We start from the raw sequence: 17,265 nt of genomic DNA, 5'->3' as shown, positions 1-17,265 counted from the left end.
CAATGAGAGACTCATGCAGACCAATCTATTTAGCTTAACAAAGAGAAGGTTAAGGGGAGAGTTGGTTACAAATTTCCCCTCCCTGTAGAAACAGATAGAGGACTAGAAATTTGATAATATACGGCATTTCAGTCAAGTAGAAAACGGTCTGACAAGAACCAGTGAACTTTGAAAGGTAGACACATTTTAGCAGGTAAGGTAATTATTACAGCAATTTACCAAGGATTGTGGTGGATTCTCCATCACTAGACATTTTAAAGTTGACTATTTTCTCAAAGAAATGCTCTAGGTAGTCCTGTAAGCTGTGTAATATTGGAAAACAAATTAGATGATCACAGACAGTTTTTCCAGTTTTATGATCTATATATTAACCTACACCAAATAGCTAATGCATCGCAGCCTATGTCTTATCTTCTCCAAGTGTAGCCAGTAAGTGTGATTCAAACATTTTGCCCTTTATTTGCATTTGTTTAGGAAATTTACAATGAAGACATCATATATTTACTGTCTACATGTGACCTTCTGTCTGACATATGGATTTAAAGATTTTAAGGCTGGGGAACCGCTTATCATCATCTAGCCTGAACTCCTCTGGCACAGGACATAGAATTTCACCCCACCGTTTCTGCACTACACCAGGAGCTGACATATAAATGAAGGCAGCCTTTTTCAAAAGACATGTGGGTTACAATTCACCACAGAGGCATGTGGGGGAAAGCAGAATGCCCCGTTCCTTGTCTGCGTCAGTGGAATATGAACACCTAATTTTTCCAGGCTCTTTCGTAAATTCTACCCCAACCCCAATTTAAAGAGTGAGGTTCTGCCACCACTGAAGTCACTGGACACTTTGGTTTGGATTTCAGTGAATTCCAGTAGAAGAGCCAAAGTTATGCTGCATTTGCCACACTGAAAAATCTAGAAGTTCAATTAATAATTTTCTACAGATTTTGTTATGCAAAATTAAATGTAAAATAAGATGCCACCGGATCTTTCTAACCCACAGCCTTTCTATTCCTAACCACCTTTCACTTCTGTGTATGAAATAAGAAGCAAAAATCAACTATAAGATAAGAGGCACAAAATCTTTTGTTTCAACACTTCTCAGAGATCTTCCCAGCCACTCCCATCAAACACTACTGTTTAAATCAGACAGAGTGTCTATCTGCGATCAACGCACAGTACAAACGTTACTTGCCCTAGAAAATTATTTCTCACAAGGAAAAGGAGAACCCTACGAATATCTCGATGGTAAGTCATGGAGACCAACTATACAGAGAACTGTGAATTCACATTACCTACAACTGTAGCTCTGGGCAGTTACGTATAACTCACATGAAGCCATTACAGCAGACATATCTATGCAAAAGAGTCAAGGTAGGGGAGGGAATATCTTTTATTACAGCTGGAAAAATAAATGTAACAGTTTTTCAAATTGGAGTTTACCCCTTTTGGCACTTTGTCTGTCACATCTTTGAACTATCATGGCTACAATGCTACTGCTATTTCTTGTATAACCGGTATTGTTTTTATAACTGATTTTATATACAGCACAAAGTACTTGAAAGAAAACAAAAGTAAAAATCGTACATCATAAAACAGACTCTTTAAACCAAAGATGAGAAAAAAAATTGTTAAATCTCCTCGCTTTTTTCTTTTTATAAAATGAAATGAGTTATGTGTTTTTAGAAGTAATGCCCTCTCCCTCCACGTTAGGCTGGGAAGTTCAGACGTTGTAAAAATAGCAATAAAAAGTTAAAATAATCTGATCAATCCACAAGCTGAACTATTCATGTCGTCACTTTCTTCACAGAAGATTTCCCTGTATGAATTTTATCTGTGATCAAGCTGAATCTATTTGCTATAATCATCCAGAGATTGTACCATCATCTTTCTGAAGAAAGGTCAACTCATAATCACTTCTCTTAATTTCACATCACACCCTGGAAATGTGCTGTAAGAAGCTAAAATATAATGGAGACAATTCAAAAAAATCTTTAATTATAGCCAGAAAAAAAAAGTAAGGGAAGAAAAGAGTGTCACAATCTTTTTCTGTGCAAGTCAGATGGCAATGACACTGGAACAGAAAATAAAAATATTCCCCTCTCCCACATTCCTTTCTGAAGACTAAAACTCAGAAATCACTCATTTACTAAATGACTTTGATGTACAGCTACACTTAGGCTAGAGTGTTAAACACCTGAATGAGACTCCGTTTACACAGGCTAAGAATGATTCAGATACTGAGAATTTATCCTTACTGATCTGAATAACGTTTATGTGCATTAACAGCAGAGATTAGTCAGTCAGCTTTATGTGAGTGTTCATGTGGCAAAATGAGCAATAAATGGCAATGCATTGTGAAGCATCAGAGATTTTTGGAGGGTGAGGGAGAAGGAGGGAAAATTACTGCTATCTACGGTGCAATTTAACAGGTAACAGCAACTTTGGAAGAATAAAGAAGTACCCGGACTCTCATATGTTTGCAATATTGGGTCAGTTAGGTGACTACCCAGTGATCCTATAGATCACTGTACTAATGGGACAGTTGCTGCTTTCAACATGACATCTTGGGTATTTTGTGCAGGACATCCACAATGGCTTTTTAAAAATTTGTCTAGATGATTTTTTTTCCTAGTAATCACTAAATATTTATTTAAGAAATTTTGCTAATAACAAGGAACAACCATCCCTTTGAGAATAGTGTTCAATGTAGTGGATGTGGTCTGGAGCCTCAAGATAAACTCACACAGAACTCCTAAATTGGGGAAAAAGATCACCCACTCAGGGTAATACTGGTAAATCGCTTCTACATTGGAAACTGGCAGTGCTAACAATTTACCATGCTTTTAAAGACATTTTTTGATATGAGAATTCTGCAATCAAACCCTCCCATTACCAACTTGCTCCAGTTTCTGATGTGAAACACCATTACTAGATATACCTGCGCTTTAGGTTTACAGATACCATGTGAGAGATGAATCGGGGATAAGTGGTTTGCCTATTCTAAGACCTCCATCCTCGCTATCCTGCCTACTTCAGGAACTGGATTGCTGCTAGCAAATATGCATAAATATCACTTACCATACAGTGAAATTTCTCAGGGGAATGCTATGCCTGCCTGCCTTACACAAGCTCTGAAAAAGCATGTTGAAATTGAACAGCAGTAAAACGTAAAAATCACCACCACATTTAGCTCGCACCTTAAGTCTATACACTGGGCCAAATCTAAGGGCATGTCTACAAGGCAGTCACTGAGGCCTCAGGATGACCAAACCGACCTGCTATTAGCAGCAGCTTCTAGCCATGACAGAGCCCAGAGCAGGCTAATTTACCCTGTTTTTTCATGGTGAGACTCTTGACAGGGGATGCATGACAGAGCAATATGTGACACCTTTCCAGATAGCTAAAATGGCATATTGCCAAAAATATTTGCAGAGATATTGCTGTGAAATAGGAAGACTTTAATGAGTGGGCAGCATAAAACGGGGCCACTTTATTCCTGAGTTTTGTATTATTGATGCAAGCCTCAGCAAGAGACAGGTGTAATGAGTCTGAAGCTGAATAGCCACGTGGAGTATTCCTCTCCTGCAGTTTCTGAACTGAACAATGCAGAAAAACAAGGATGAACCTTTCTCTAGGCTATGCCTAAACAGACAGGCAGGATGCACACCACCACCCATGACCTGCTGGAAAACGCACTACAGAGCAGGCAGGCACCAGTTGTCATCGTCTTGGAGCAGGCAAACCTGGGGACACCGTCTCTGCCAGAGCGGAGGCAGACTTTCATGCCCGTTCTCAAGGCAGGTAAAGTGTTATCACAGCATTCTTCAACCTGAAGATCACACCCCCTGCAGATCAGGCAAATCTGGAAAGATACAGAAGAAAAGAGCAAAACAGCAGAGCTGCAAGAACAAATCTGTTTTGTGGTTTACTGCCTGGTACATGCAGAGCTGGTGCCACAGGCAAAGAAGCTGGTGAAAGCTTTCCCATCTTGTCCCCAAACAGTCCTTAGCGCCACAAGAGCAGCTCTCCCTAAGACTGTGGGTAGCATCCTGCCATTGCATGCATCTTCCTTCCCTTCCCCTTATCTTAGCTCCGGTGCCACACTACCACTTTTCTCTACTTTTCAGTACACTCCCAAATACTTGTTTTGTAAATAATGGCAGATAAATACAGTTATATTTAACTGCAGAGGTGATTACATTAGAAGCTCAAACTGAAAAGTGAAAAACTCCTTCAAAAGCTTCAGTTAGCCTGTTTTGTAGATATCCATTCTCAAGCTAATGGCTTCATTTAAAGAGACAGTTTCCTTGCAACAATAATGCTCTCATGTAGTAGGGCATATCCTTTTAAAACTTAGACACAAGTTGAAGCATTTCTCGCACTACTAAAATAAAAATACATTCACAGGATTTAAGAAGAAAGAGGCCAATTTCTCATCTAATCCATTGTTCTGTATAACATAGGTCACATAATTTCATCTAGTTTCCTAGTAACCTGTAATTCTCTTAAGTATATGCTTAGCAAGACTGGCATTCTCAAGTATGAAAAAAATACTCCTCTGGTCACATGTGAGTCGGGGCTTTAAGGAGATGGGTTTAGCCTCTACCTGTAACTAATCAGCTGTCTCCCAGCTGATGAGATAAGGCTAACAAGCAGCTTACTTAGGGGAGGGAGCGTGCTACAGCTAAAGAGACTGGGTCATGTTAAGAATAAGGCCCTGTTATGCAAAAATGGGTGATCTGCCTGCTAGCTAGGTGGTGATGGAAAGCTGTAAGGAGTCAAGTGATAAGATTTAGCTTACCCGATGTTGAATTATGCTTGTGATTGATTCAGTCCCTCCCGGAAGGGTCTCGGAAAATGTAAGCGGTATTCAGTTCAGCTCTCTAGCCTTCCATCCTACTCAAGGGAAAAGAGAGAGCTGAGGAGGTTCTCACGGAGTGGAAAATACTCAGCTGACAACAAGATTATTCTACCACAGAAATCCTTACTAACCTATGAGAGATATTTAATTTGATTGTGGTATGTTTCCATTATCTTTTAACAGCAACTGATGTCACTTCATATAGTGTTTTATCTATCTTTTCCGTCCTTGAGTTATGTTGCAACTGTAAACTTTAATAAGGAACATAAAGCATTTACCAATATGCAACCTAAAATTATGTATAGGATGGTCAATATCTAAAATTAGGGAGAACGTTAACCTTTTCTGTAAGAGTTCTAGTTCACTAGTGAAAGTATCTGCAGTGTTAGAGACTTCAAATCTTGCTGGAGTCTGCCTTAAAGCAGACTTGCAGTACCAGGTGCTGTACACAAATTGGTTTGGTAGCTCCCTCCAACCAAGTTCTTACCATCTGTCATTGCAGTGCTTAAATGGGTCTCTTAATCCTGCCATATGAATGCCGAAATCTATACAGAGGCTTATACAGACTCACTCCCTCACTTTGTAGTTTAGGCAAAGATCCAGAAAAAAGGATCTGGGTATTCAGGGTACAAATCAGGCAGAACACAGAAGCCACAAAACCGCTCTGGCATGTTTTGCTTTTATTTACCATCAAACCCCTTCTATGGTGTATATATATGTTTAGTGCTGTGGTTCTCTTCCAGTTAGTTAAAAGATAAACAGCTCCTAAAGGCCAGTTTTTCCCTGTGAAACAGTCCCTGCACTACACTAGATGGCACTGCTTAATACACGCATTTTATTCATGTCTGCTATGTAGGGTCCCTCGATCTGGAGCATCCTATAGCTGTTAATTTTTAATCAATGTTCTGTGGTCACTGGCAACAGGGTCACCTGCAGGAAGGTGTTCAAACCGGCCACGTAACAAAAAAGTAATAATGTTCATTAGAAACTTGTGGTAAGTTCACTCCTTTACCCTAATACAGGTAAAGCAGAGCTTGTTAGTGATTATACTCTTAATATAAGACTGTTCAGTTCTGATGTTATCTTTGACTGTTCTTAGCACACCCAGTCTTACCTCTTTCATGACTGGAGTAAAGGGCATTGGCAGAATTGCTACAGATATCAGTCACCATACAAAGCAAGAAATATGAATGATAGCACAGCTTTTAGGTACTGATCAATAAGTACAGAGGGAAGACATGCTACAGAGTAACATATCTCTTTACTTTTATCAATATCCTATAGATCTGGCAGTAAACAACTGAGACTTCTGCCTTCAGAATAATATTCAGCTAATTGTGAAGCTTTATTCTTGCAGGGTGGGGGTCCTGATCAAACTTTGGGACTACAGCTGAGCTCTTAATATCTGTCTTGAGTATTAGGGCAGTATTCCTAATCAGATGCCAAACCTATGTTCTGCCCATTACTCATTAATAAATTGCTAAATATATGTCAACCTGAAAGTATAGAGTCCTACCAGAGAGCTCTTCAGTATTTTGTGACCTCTTGGGCGTATGGTATCTGCTTACACAAGTCATACATCACATTCTATTACCAGTGCATAGCTTTTGCATGACTTTTGTTTCAAAATATGTTATAAAGCAGCCATTAGCACGAGAACCCATCTCAACCAAGAATAAGGAGAGATCTAACTATTCTTAACCTAACTTAGATGTTTCGAATCAGCTGGGCCTAGAATACTTGAAATAATTGACTAAAGCCGTTTTAGCATACCATGGAGATTTCTGAGGATGGGTGAGGTCCTGGGAAAAGGCAAATGGAATCTCTCTCTCAGAAAAATGGGAAAAGCAGAGAAGCTGGTAGTTGTTGATTGGCCAGCCTAATGTCAGTTCCTAGAAAGAATAAAAATAAAAACAGTGGTAAGTACATGGGGAAATCACAAGGAAATTAATTAACAGCCACTGTTGGTTAGTCAAGGAGAAGGTGGCAGATCAGCTCATTCCCTCTGACAACGAAATAGGCCTTTTAGCTGGGGTGAAGCATTAGGAGACATCTTGACTGTTTTAATGCCGATCCATTTGGTCCCTTAGGCAATGGAAGGGTGAATTACACATGCAGATGAGTCAGGGTGGGAGGAACTACAAGCGCACCAAACGGTTAGATTAGAATTTAAAAGATCTGGAAATTGGTTTAAAAATACTGGATGGGATTTAATAAAGAAAAATAAAACAATACATTGGCTAGTTGATTATTCCTGTCCCATACAGGATGAAAAACAAGTGGTTAGGTAGCATTTTTTTCAGAAAAGCATCTTGGGAGTATAGCTAAACATATATCATAACTGTGCTGTGCTAACACTCCCCCCAGATCTCCTAGAAGTGAGAGATATAAACCGGAATATATATTGCAAGATACATGGAGAGATCCTTTTCGACCCATCATTGATCCAGCCTCAGCTGGAGTACTGTGGCTGCTTTTGGATATTACGCTTCAAGATCAGTATAACACAGAAAGCGTCCAGAAGAAATGATATGTTCTCACTAATAAAGACCACAATCTACAAAGAAAAGATAAAAAATTATGACGTTATTTAGATTTAAAAAAAAAAAATCTGGGAGTGGGAGAAAAGGAACGATCACAGTTTTCAAGTACATAAAGACTGTTTCAGAGAGGAAAAGAATATTGCTGGACTTGGTAAGCTGAGAAGACTAAGGCACATTTTTAAGACCACAGCCTTGAATTTTCTTGCTCTTGAAACCAGATTCTTTCTTATTCTGTCCTTAAAGTTAGGCTGAATTGCCCACCTGAAATAAAAATCATGGATGTGGCTACACTTCTAATGCTTCCCCACTAAAATGTTATACAGTTTTCTTTTCTTACACATGTAATCCATATTATGAAGCAAGGTGAAAGGAGGAAAACTTCTAGAAAGAATTAGGTTAGGTAAATAACAAATACTTTCAATAAAGTCATTTGCATTTTTTCCCTTGCAATGGCTCGGTAAGTACTGTGCATAAAATAAATCTTTAGCATGATTACAAATCAGGTCCTACACTAAGTTTCTAAGCGAAGGCCTAACTACCCTAGAGCTTTCTGGAATTCTACATCCAGACCTAAGTCTGAAATCAAGGGCAGGAGCCTCCAGGGGTTATCACTGCTATGGGGTGCTCTGGGCAGCCAAGGAGACTGCAAAAGGAGAGCCTGGGAACCACGTGGCTGACCCCAAGACAAATGAAAAATAGCCTTTTTCTGAAGCTAGAACAACCCAGCTGTCCCAAACAGCTAAATTAGGAAAGCAAGTATTATCATGAGGTTTACTATGCTATATAATCTTGCTGTATTAGTATTTACTCCTCCACTGAAAATATTTAGAGATCCAAGAGTTGAAAAAAGTTGAATAATCCTGATTTTGGACAAGGTCTGAGAGAAAGTATTAGCGGAGGATTGGATGACTCAAAACCTGAGCTGGATGCTCTTGAACAGCCAACGCTGAGATTATTGCTGGAAGCTTGAAGGATGTGGACAATGCGAAGCAGGGAATGGAGGGTAGCTGTGGTCAGTAAGCTGAGGGCTCCCTCCTCCAGGGACACTTCTCCTAACTGAGTCTGAGGTAAGACTGCCAAAATCTCTTTCACTCTTCCAAATCACCTTTTTGTTTGGGATCAAGTCCTGTGCTCTTGATCTCAGATGTTCGTCTACATCTCTCTGCATTTTTTGAGGATCCTCTGGTAATGTTTTCCTCAGAAACTTTGTATGGAAGTGCAAAGGTTAACCTCGGGGGGCCAACCTACAAACTATTAGAAAATGGGAATATTTGTTTCCAGGTAATCATTCAGCTCATCATATACTGCATGATACAACAAACAACCGTACAGATAGATCACTTGACTTAGACTTAGAAAGCTGTCTCAAAGCTTTGATTTGCCAAAAGAGTATCAGATTTCCATGAGGTACTTCATTTTGCCAAAATTAAAGTGCAACAAAAAACTTCAACATTCCTTAGTCAAAACATGGCAAAGGAGAAGAAATGGGAAGGCATTTCGATCATTAAGGCTGAAAAAACTGACTTCAGCATTTCGGTTTCAGCAAACAAAAAGACTTTTATGGGATTCAGCCTTTTTTTCTGAATAAAATGTTGATTTTTTTTTGCAACATATTAAACCTCAGTGATGGGATTAAAGTGACAAAAAGTTGGCCATGATTTGTTTTTATGAGAGTTTTGCATACTAGAAATATAGTAACAGATATAAGTGGATACTTTAGGAGTCTTGTGTTAGGAGAAGCTCAAATGTTCTGTTTTTAAATCTTAGTTCAGATGTCCAGCCTAGTCTCAAATGCACCACTGAAAAGAATATTTTTGCTGTATAAACATGGTTGGAGAGATGACCGAAACCTGCTAAATATTAATTTGAAACTCAGGCACAAATAAATTTTAACTATACATGCAATAAGTTTTATGGGTGGATTTAAAAATGTGTTTAAAGTGACATTAAGTACCACTTTATACAATAGCTTGAAACTTATAACTGGGGGCATCTGACAGTAGCAGGAAGGTACACTTTAGAGAGGAATGGAAAATATGCTAAGGAAATCATGTTTTCTTTAAAAGTCATTTTAAAAAGAAAACATTTTGCCTTTCATGCGTTGTCCTCTATTTCTGTATAGAAAGATGAATAAATTGTGGATAATGAGGAGGAACCTGAAAAGGGCACCCCATCAGTGTTTCAGATAGGTACTTTTTTTCTGCTGCTTACGCAGCACCTTGCTCACTGGCTTCTCAGGCTCCCGTACACAAGTGCCCCTGACTCAGTGCCAGCCCCGTAGGGGAGTCCTGAGCCAGGCTGAGAGGTGCCTGATGTGACAGGACAGCTGGGAGCTGGCCACCGCAAATGCCAAAGAGCCCTTGTGAAAACAACCTCACTCTTTCTCTAAATTCTGTTAGACATTTACCACTTAAATACATTTTGAAAATCCATCTCTAAATGACTTACGCACATAAATACCATTGGAAATCAATGGCAATTTTTTTTGCCTAAGCGATTAAAGTACTTTCAAAAATCCTAAACACAGCTTTAGTCCACATACAGAAAGATATCACTCTCTTGCCCGATTTCCTTATGGCCTATTGTGCTATGATGAAACTTCTGCTTTTGCAGAGTTACTGCCATCCAACAAACTCACCCTAGGTAATTGCGTTGAAGAATGAATACTGTTTTCATTGAAACTCAGTGGAAACAGATTTAAACAGAAGAAGATTTAGCATTTTTTTCTCGATATTGTGCTTCTGAAAAAGTGAATAGTTCAAGAACTACTTCCTGCTTTCCTCATAAAATGATCTTTCCTGTCTGCATGGAAGCTGCTATGCAGCAATGAAGCAAAATCAGATGGAAGAACTAGACATGGAGGTGCTGCAAACAGGCAATAGTTATTATTCTCAGAACCCCAAATTGGTTTCATCATATACAAGCATATCACCAACTGGATATCAGAAATCTTTGATTCCATAATTTGAGCGCTTCTCTGAATTAGCACAAATGATGCAAAGCATTTCATAAAAATTATTTTAATGATTAAAGTATTATTGATATTGATTTTCAGGGCAAAGGTACATCTGTCTTATATACAAAACATCCAAAGTTTATTTTAATTATCTCACTTTGCAACTGAAAAATGATCCTGGCTGAGTAATGAGGTTATCTTACTCCTGTGCATTTCACATAAGCAGCTTGGATCCCATGTTCATACAGGAAATAAATTTTAAAGGCCTTCTAGCCACGTAAAGGAGAATTTTATGAGAAATCTGCTCATACTGTCACAGATTATGCAGAATATTTCCTACATGAAGCCCTTAAGATTTATGACTTTCTATGAATTCTGCAATTTATTTTGATATTTGATATTTTTTATACTGAACAGTATTGTTTTCTGCTTTTATTTTTTGGCCCCAGGACCTTAAATAAACACCTACGGAAATAAGTATGGGGTTTTTTTCCTTTTTCTCATTGCTTATCAACTTCCAAAATGGCTTTTCTAGAAAGTATAAACTCAAAATTCAAAGGTCAGTTTACAGAAAAAGAAGTTATTTGTTTTAAACGAGTAGTGATCAGTGGTACCAAGTCTAGTTGGAGGCCTGTAGCTAGTAGTGTGCCCCAGAGGTCAGTCCTGGGTCCAGTCTTGTTCAATATATTCATCAGTGACCTGGAGGAAGGGACAGAGTGCACCCTCAGCAAGTTTGCTGATGATACTAAACTGAGGGGAGTGACTGACACACCAGGAGGCTGTGCTGCCATTCAGAGGGACCTGGGCAGGCTGGAGAGTTGGGCGGAGAGGAACCTCATGATATTCAACAAAGGCAAGTGCAGGGTCCTGCACCTAGGGAGGAATAGCCCCATGCACCAGGACAGGCTGGAGGCTGACCTGCTGGGAAGCAGCTCTGCCGAGAAGGACCTGGCATTCCTGGTGGACAACAAGTTAACCATCGGCCAGCAATGTGCCCTTGTGGCCAAGAAGGCCAAGGGTCTCCTGGGGTGCCTTAGGCAGAGTGTTGCCAGCAGGTGGAGGGAGGTGATCCTGCCCCTCTACTCAGCCCTGGGGAGGCCTCCCCTGGAGTACTGTGTCCAGTGCTGGGCTCCCCAGTACAAGAGAGACATGGCACTGCTGGAGAGAGTCCAGCGGAGGGCTACAAAGAGGATGAGGGGACTGGAGTATCTCTCCTATGAAGAAAGGCTGCGAGAGCTGGGCCTGTTCAGCCTGGAGAAGAGAAGGCTCTGGGGGGGGGGGGGGGTCTCATCAATGTCCACAAGTATCTGAAGGGAGGGTGTCAAGAGGATGGGGCCAGCCTCTTCTCCGTGGTGCCCAGCAACAGGACAAGAGGCAACGGGCACAAACTGGACCACAGGAAGTTCTGTCTGAACACGAGGAAAAACTTCTTCACTGTGAGGGTGACAGAGGACTGGAGCAGGTTGCCCAGAGAGGTAGTGGAGTCTCCTTTGCTGGAGATATTCAAAACCCGCCTGGATGCGATCCTGAGAAATATGCTCTAGAGGACCCTGCTTGAGCAGGGAGGTTGGACTAGATGATCTCCAGAGGTCCCTTCCAATCTCAACCATTCTGTGATTCTGTGAAGCCATAAAGTACAATGCTAGCTATCTTTAAATATGAAGATACTACATGGAACTGAGACAACCCTAGCCTCATACCACAGACCTTTCTTCCTTGCTTCCTGAAAATTCGGTAGAAGAGTTAAAGCAGGACTTCACAACTATCCTGTAAAGGAGATTGATAACCATAGAGAGAAGGGACTTTGATCTCATTTAAAAAATATGTGCAGCCTCAGTCTTGATCTGTATCTCTTTTTTGTGCTGGCTATTAAGAGAGTATGGTAAGAAGGTAGTGGTCTTAGACAGATGAATTCACAAAGCCAAAAGCATGCACTAAATGGAAAACAGGCATAATAAATGCTTTCCAGGCACAAGCTGCCAGAGGCTGCACATTTCATAAAATCCTTTCTCCAAATGTGTTGTTGAATACAAAAAGGTTGGCATGCACACATGTAAGAAGTCTAAGTACAGATGGTTTTGGTAGTCTTAACAGTGGGTTTTTTTTTTTAGTTTTCTTCCTTTCTGTGTGTGTCCGAATGTGCATGCAGAGGAGAGAGGGGGATGGAACATGTAATAAGATTCTAATACTTGTTAACTGTCAAAATAGTATTCTCCTTTATGTTTTTTTTCCTTTCAGGAACTGGGTTTTGCCATTTTAGGTGTCCCAGCATCTGGTGCAGAGTATAAAAACAACACAAAGTAAATTCATTGCTGTTGCCTAACCTTGCGTGTGGTCCCCGACCTGCGCTCATCAGCTTGTTTGGACCAGGACCTCTCCGCAGGTCCCAGCTGCTTGCAGGACAAGCAGCGCTGCCCCATCACTGCAGCACCGCAGCAGGAACGAGGGCCCTTGCACCAAGCCCCAGGCCCTGCCTTTGGGTGCGCTGGCTGGGGGCAGTGCTCCCATGCCTGCGCCTTGCTACCTCAGCTCAAGAAGTGGATGCTGCTGTGCAGAAACCATCAGCAAGGCCAGCAGCGAGAAGGCCACAGGGACTGCACATCTTCAAGCGCTGTTCGTACAACCAGTGCGCTCCAGGCTGACTGGCTCACTAGTTGTTTTCTTCCAAAAGGAAAGAACGATGTCTTCAAAAGAAAAAAGCTTTAAACCTCTGTAATTCTTCTGTCACTACTGACTGTGCAACAAAACCTAGGTAATTCCACTGAACAACTGAGAAAAACATTTATAATTCTAAAAAGACAATGAAAACATGTCCCAGCACGTTTGTCATATTACAATGTGGTGAGTGGTGGCTCAGTTTCATTTGTAATGGCTCTGGCTGCACAAAAGCTGCTACAAGCAGTCTGCTCTGATGGGAGGGAAACACGTTTGTCATGTAGAGATCACAAACCAAATTAATAAAGAAGTTAGCAACACGCTCTCAGTTGTTAATATGTGCACATGCTACTTTCATGCATGTACATTGCACATATGTAGATATATCCAGGAAGCTACATATAATAAAAGAGGGCAACTCACTGAAAACAATGTGTCAAGCGGAAGCTAATATGGTGCTATGGGCAATCCAGGCTCAGGCCATGTAGCTGCTTTCGCTCCTCAACATGAAATGCAACAGATTTACCTGAACATGACAGTTTTGTAAGGGGGCAGGCAGTAGTCAAGACTGCACATGAACTGGACCTGTTTCATTCACAGTTTATCTTCACCTAGTGAAAGGCACTGAATTATTCAAATCTTTTTGAAGTTGAAATCATTGAATTCCAATGGGGTAACTGGTATATGCATGTTACTAAAGTCATTCCTGCTTGGTTAAATCGAAAAAAAGCAGGATGCTAGCTATAAACTGTAACATACTTTTCAAATGTCCTTGTCAACTCCATAAAGTCCTAAATTTTAAGTTGTATAGCACCCTGTGAGGTAGATAAAAGTTTTTATCCTCATTTTACAGTCAGGGTAATTAGGATTATCGAGGTACCAAAGAATTAATAGAAATAAAATTCTCCCAGTCCTTCTATTTAATCCATCAAAACTACAACCAGTATCCAGAACATTTCAATTCTCAGCTTGTTTTTTAGCCACAGTTTTCATACCTCTTTTAAAAATATTTGTTGTATATGATTTCCTTGGGAAGCATGGACCAAAAGTTCCATGTTACTAGAAGAATAAAGATCAAACAAAACACCGAGAACTTCAGCCTTGATAGCTTCATACGTGATTCATTTGAACATTTTGAAATGTTATAAAATAGGTACAAAATAAATAACAGCCTTCTAGTCTTCACTACCCGCATAAAACAAAAATAGGAACTTTAATCACAAAATCCAAGTTTCCATACCTAAATGCCAATACATATTCAAGGCCTTAGCAAGACCCTTTTGCATGTTGAACTGGCCTCAGCCAAAAGTTTCTCACAAGCTCTCTTTTGCCTCATGGTCAGCACATGACTCTCACTGAGCTGAACAGAAGTTGCGCCAACAAAAAAATACCAGTTTGCTCAGCAAGTTGCAAACACTTCCACATATTTACTGGAATAAATCTGAGCCACTAAGAAATACTTTGCTGAAACACCTTCATTGATACAGTATTTTATCTGTGCTAAAATTATAAGGACTAAACTTTATTGAAGCCAATAAAATTAAACCCATTTAAAAATGACAAAATAGGCGTAGCCAGGGATTTTCCCTGCACTAGGAGTACTGTATGTGTTGCACTGTACTTAACAGTATTTACCAATAGTCCAATATTGGCTAGACCTACCTTTTTTTTTTTCTAGTGTTCATAGACCATCATATTAGAGAAGACCCCTCCCTCACAAAGCCAATACCAGTCCAATGCACCATTGGTATCCCCTGCCTCAAGGTTCAAGGTGATCGTTAAAGAAAAGTTTAAACCCTGTGCATAAAGGTAGGAAAGCAGTACTTTCTGCAGTACATCTGACCCACTTGTGCTTGTGAAACCCAGGAAAATCACTTGCTCGCTTTGCAAAGAGCAAAGGCATTGACTGTAGGCATGACAGATAATTCTGGTAAAAAAAAAAAAAAGAAGACATCACAACCTGCAGCCTGTCAAGGATGGCTTCACAACAAGCTTCTTTTCCTTATAATAAAACAGGAACACTCCTCTTTAGGATATCTCTTGCCAGAGAAGCATTTTTACAGAAACTCGAAAGCAATAGCATTTTCTACGAGCAGTACAGTACTGTGCTGTAGCTTCTGCATGCTTGATTGTAGTGTAGGCGGGAACTCCTACCTGCAATAAAGCAAAAGCAATAAAGCAAAAGCAATAAATGTCCACCCAAAAACTGCTGTCATGATTTCACCTCCCTTTGGGGAATATTCCCTCTTAATACAAAATCATCAAAGTGAAAGAGAAAAAAACTTCACAGCAGTTGGCTCTTCCATTAGCTAGGACTCAAATGAGACAAGTGTTCAGAACTGGAGTAAACAACCAAGAACAATTTAGTAGCAAATCTGACATCTGTTACACTTTCAGAGCATCCCAAATCTCTGTTGTGGCAGTTCTCAGACAAGAGATCTCGTAACCACTGCCTTCAGAAACTATGGTCCAACACTGCAGTTACAGCAGTTAATTAATGCTATATAAGCTTTAAAAAAGCACCTTGTGAAACAGCTGTATTCCTGAGGAACGGTGGAGAGGGAATATATTTCAGCTATGGCTTACATCTCCTGTCATGTTCTTATGGTGAAAATAATTGCCTGATGTCCAGACAGATATGGGTACCTCCTTTCCCCATGAATGGTACCTTGCTAGCATTAGGAGGAAGACTTCAGGAAGCAAAGATTCTGGTTTTTCTTCTGCTCCACTGCAACTGGAAATACAAATAGATTTATACCAGAGCATATATGAAATTTTTAGTACTTCCAAAATGCCTTTTATTGAAACCTGTGATGTTATCCCCTGTTTCAGAAGTGGAAAAGCAAAAGCTTAGAAGAAAAGAAAGACTTCCCTGTCATCCTTGCTCAAGTCAGTAGGACATTACAAAAGAGAAATCAAACTCTCTGAGACTCAGGCTTCCACTCTGAGCAGCACTTCATTCACAGTAGCATAAAGTTTAAGGCCAGAAGTTTTGAGGTTATGTAGGCTAACCTTCTGCATATCAAAGGTCATGAACTGTTACCCCATTAAGGTTGTGTTACACAATATTAAGAACATTTAACTGAACCTGATCCTATCAACAAGGTTTGACACAAAGAGATGAGGAATCAGCCATGCCCCTTAGTTCTTTGTTCAAAGAGTTAATTTTTTGCAACTTTAGAAACATGCCTTGTTTTGGATTCCTATGTCTTTGGCTTCCCTTTTCCTTCAGCTTCGTTCCTTCTATTATTCTGCCTTCTCAGTTAGATTAAACAGCCTTTTGGATTTGTTTTCCTCCTCTGTGAATGTACTTCACAGTATGATCAAGTCCCTTCTCAATCTTCTTTTTGATAAGCTAAGCAGACTGAGCTCTTCAAGTCTCTCACTGCAAGTCATTTTCTCAGCCTTTGAACCATTTGTGCAGGCCCTGTCTGCATCCTTTTCAGTTCAGGACTGAACTGAATTCTTTTCCTGTTTGTTTCCCATGTTTTATTTTTTAAAGCCCTGGCAGCAGAACGACATGCAATATTCCAGTGCTGCTGACCCCCATTCCCCATTTAGTGGTAAAATCCTTTCTCCTCACAAGCTGCCAGTTCATACACCCAAGGAATGTGTGAGCCTGGATCACCAGAGCAGTGCACTGGAAGCTCCTGCTAAGTTGCTTTTTTCCTAGGACCCTTTGATCTTCTTCCATGCTGCTGTTTTCCAGAGTGGTGAGCGTTCATTCTGTAGGTATGAATGATCTGGATTCCTTTGTCCTAGGTATGTAAGTTGCACCTGGCTATATTTCAATTCATCTGGTGTGAATAGCTCCAGAAAATTAAGTAAACCTCTATAATGCTTCCTCTAACTCAATGAAATTTTAAACTCCAACTTTAAGAAATTATAAGCATTTTCCATTCTCTTGTGTTTAGCAGCTCTAAATATCAAATAAGCTATAAAAATCTCTCCTTTTAACTTTCATAAAGTTGGATTTATATTCTCTAATTCAAAAATCAATAATCCAATTTACAATAAAGTTGGAAAAAACAGCAGAAAAATTACAAAATTAAGTGTTAAGGTATACCAACCAGAGAGGGGAAAAATGCTTAAAAATAATTAATTACATTAATAACTGAACAATACATGATAGAACAATTAACGTTTATCATTAAAGGGTGTTCATGAGAACCAAGTCCATTTGAGGAGGGAAGGAAGAGAAGAAAAAAAGGCTACATGCTATAAGCAGGAAAATAACCAAAAGCATA

The 17,265-nt window shown here is 39.9% G+C and overlaps 1 long non-coding RNA gene across 1 annotated transcript; it reads right to left on the bottom strand.

The window, feature by feature from the left end:
- Positions 1 to 3,780: 3,780 nt before the first annotated feature.
- LOC104149454 (uncharacterized) lies at positions 3,781 to 16,958 on the bottom strand. The gene is made up of 5 exons (XR_695336.2): positions 15,542 to 16,958; positions 15,123 to 15,172; positions 6,638 to 6,756; positions 4,805 to 4,899; positions 3,781 to 3,865 (listed from the first exon to the last, which is right to left on the bottom strand). It is a non-coding gene; the product is annotated as an uncharacterized lncRNA (long non-coding RNA).
- Positions 16,959 to 17,265: the final 307 nt, after the last annotated feature.

Source organism: Struthio camelus, chromosome 2 (assembly GCF_040807025.1).
Source record: "Struthio camelus isolate bStrCam1 chromosome 2, bStrCam1.hap1, whole genome shotgun sequence".
NCBI lineage: Eukaryota > Metazoa > Chordata > Aves > Struthioniformes > Struthionidae > Struthio > Struthio camelus.
The sequence above is the reverse complement of the archived record's forward strand: the minus strand, read 5'-3'. Positions and strand labels throughout refer to the sequence as shown.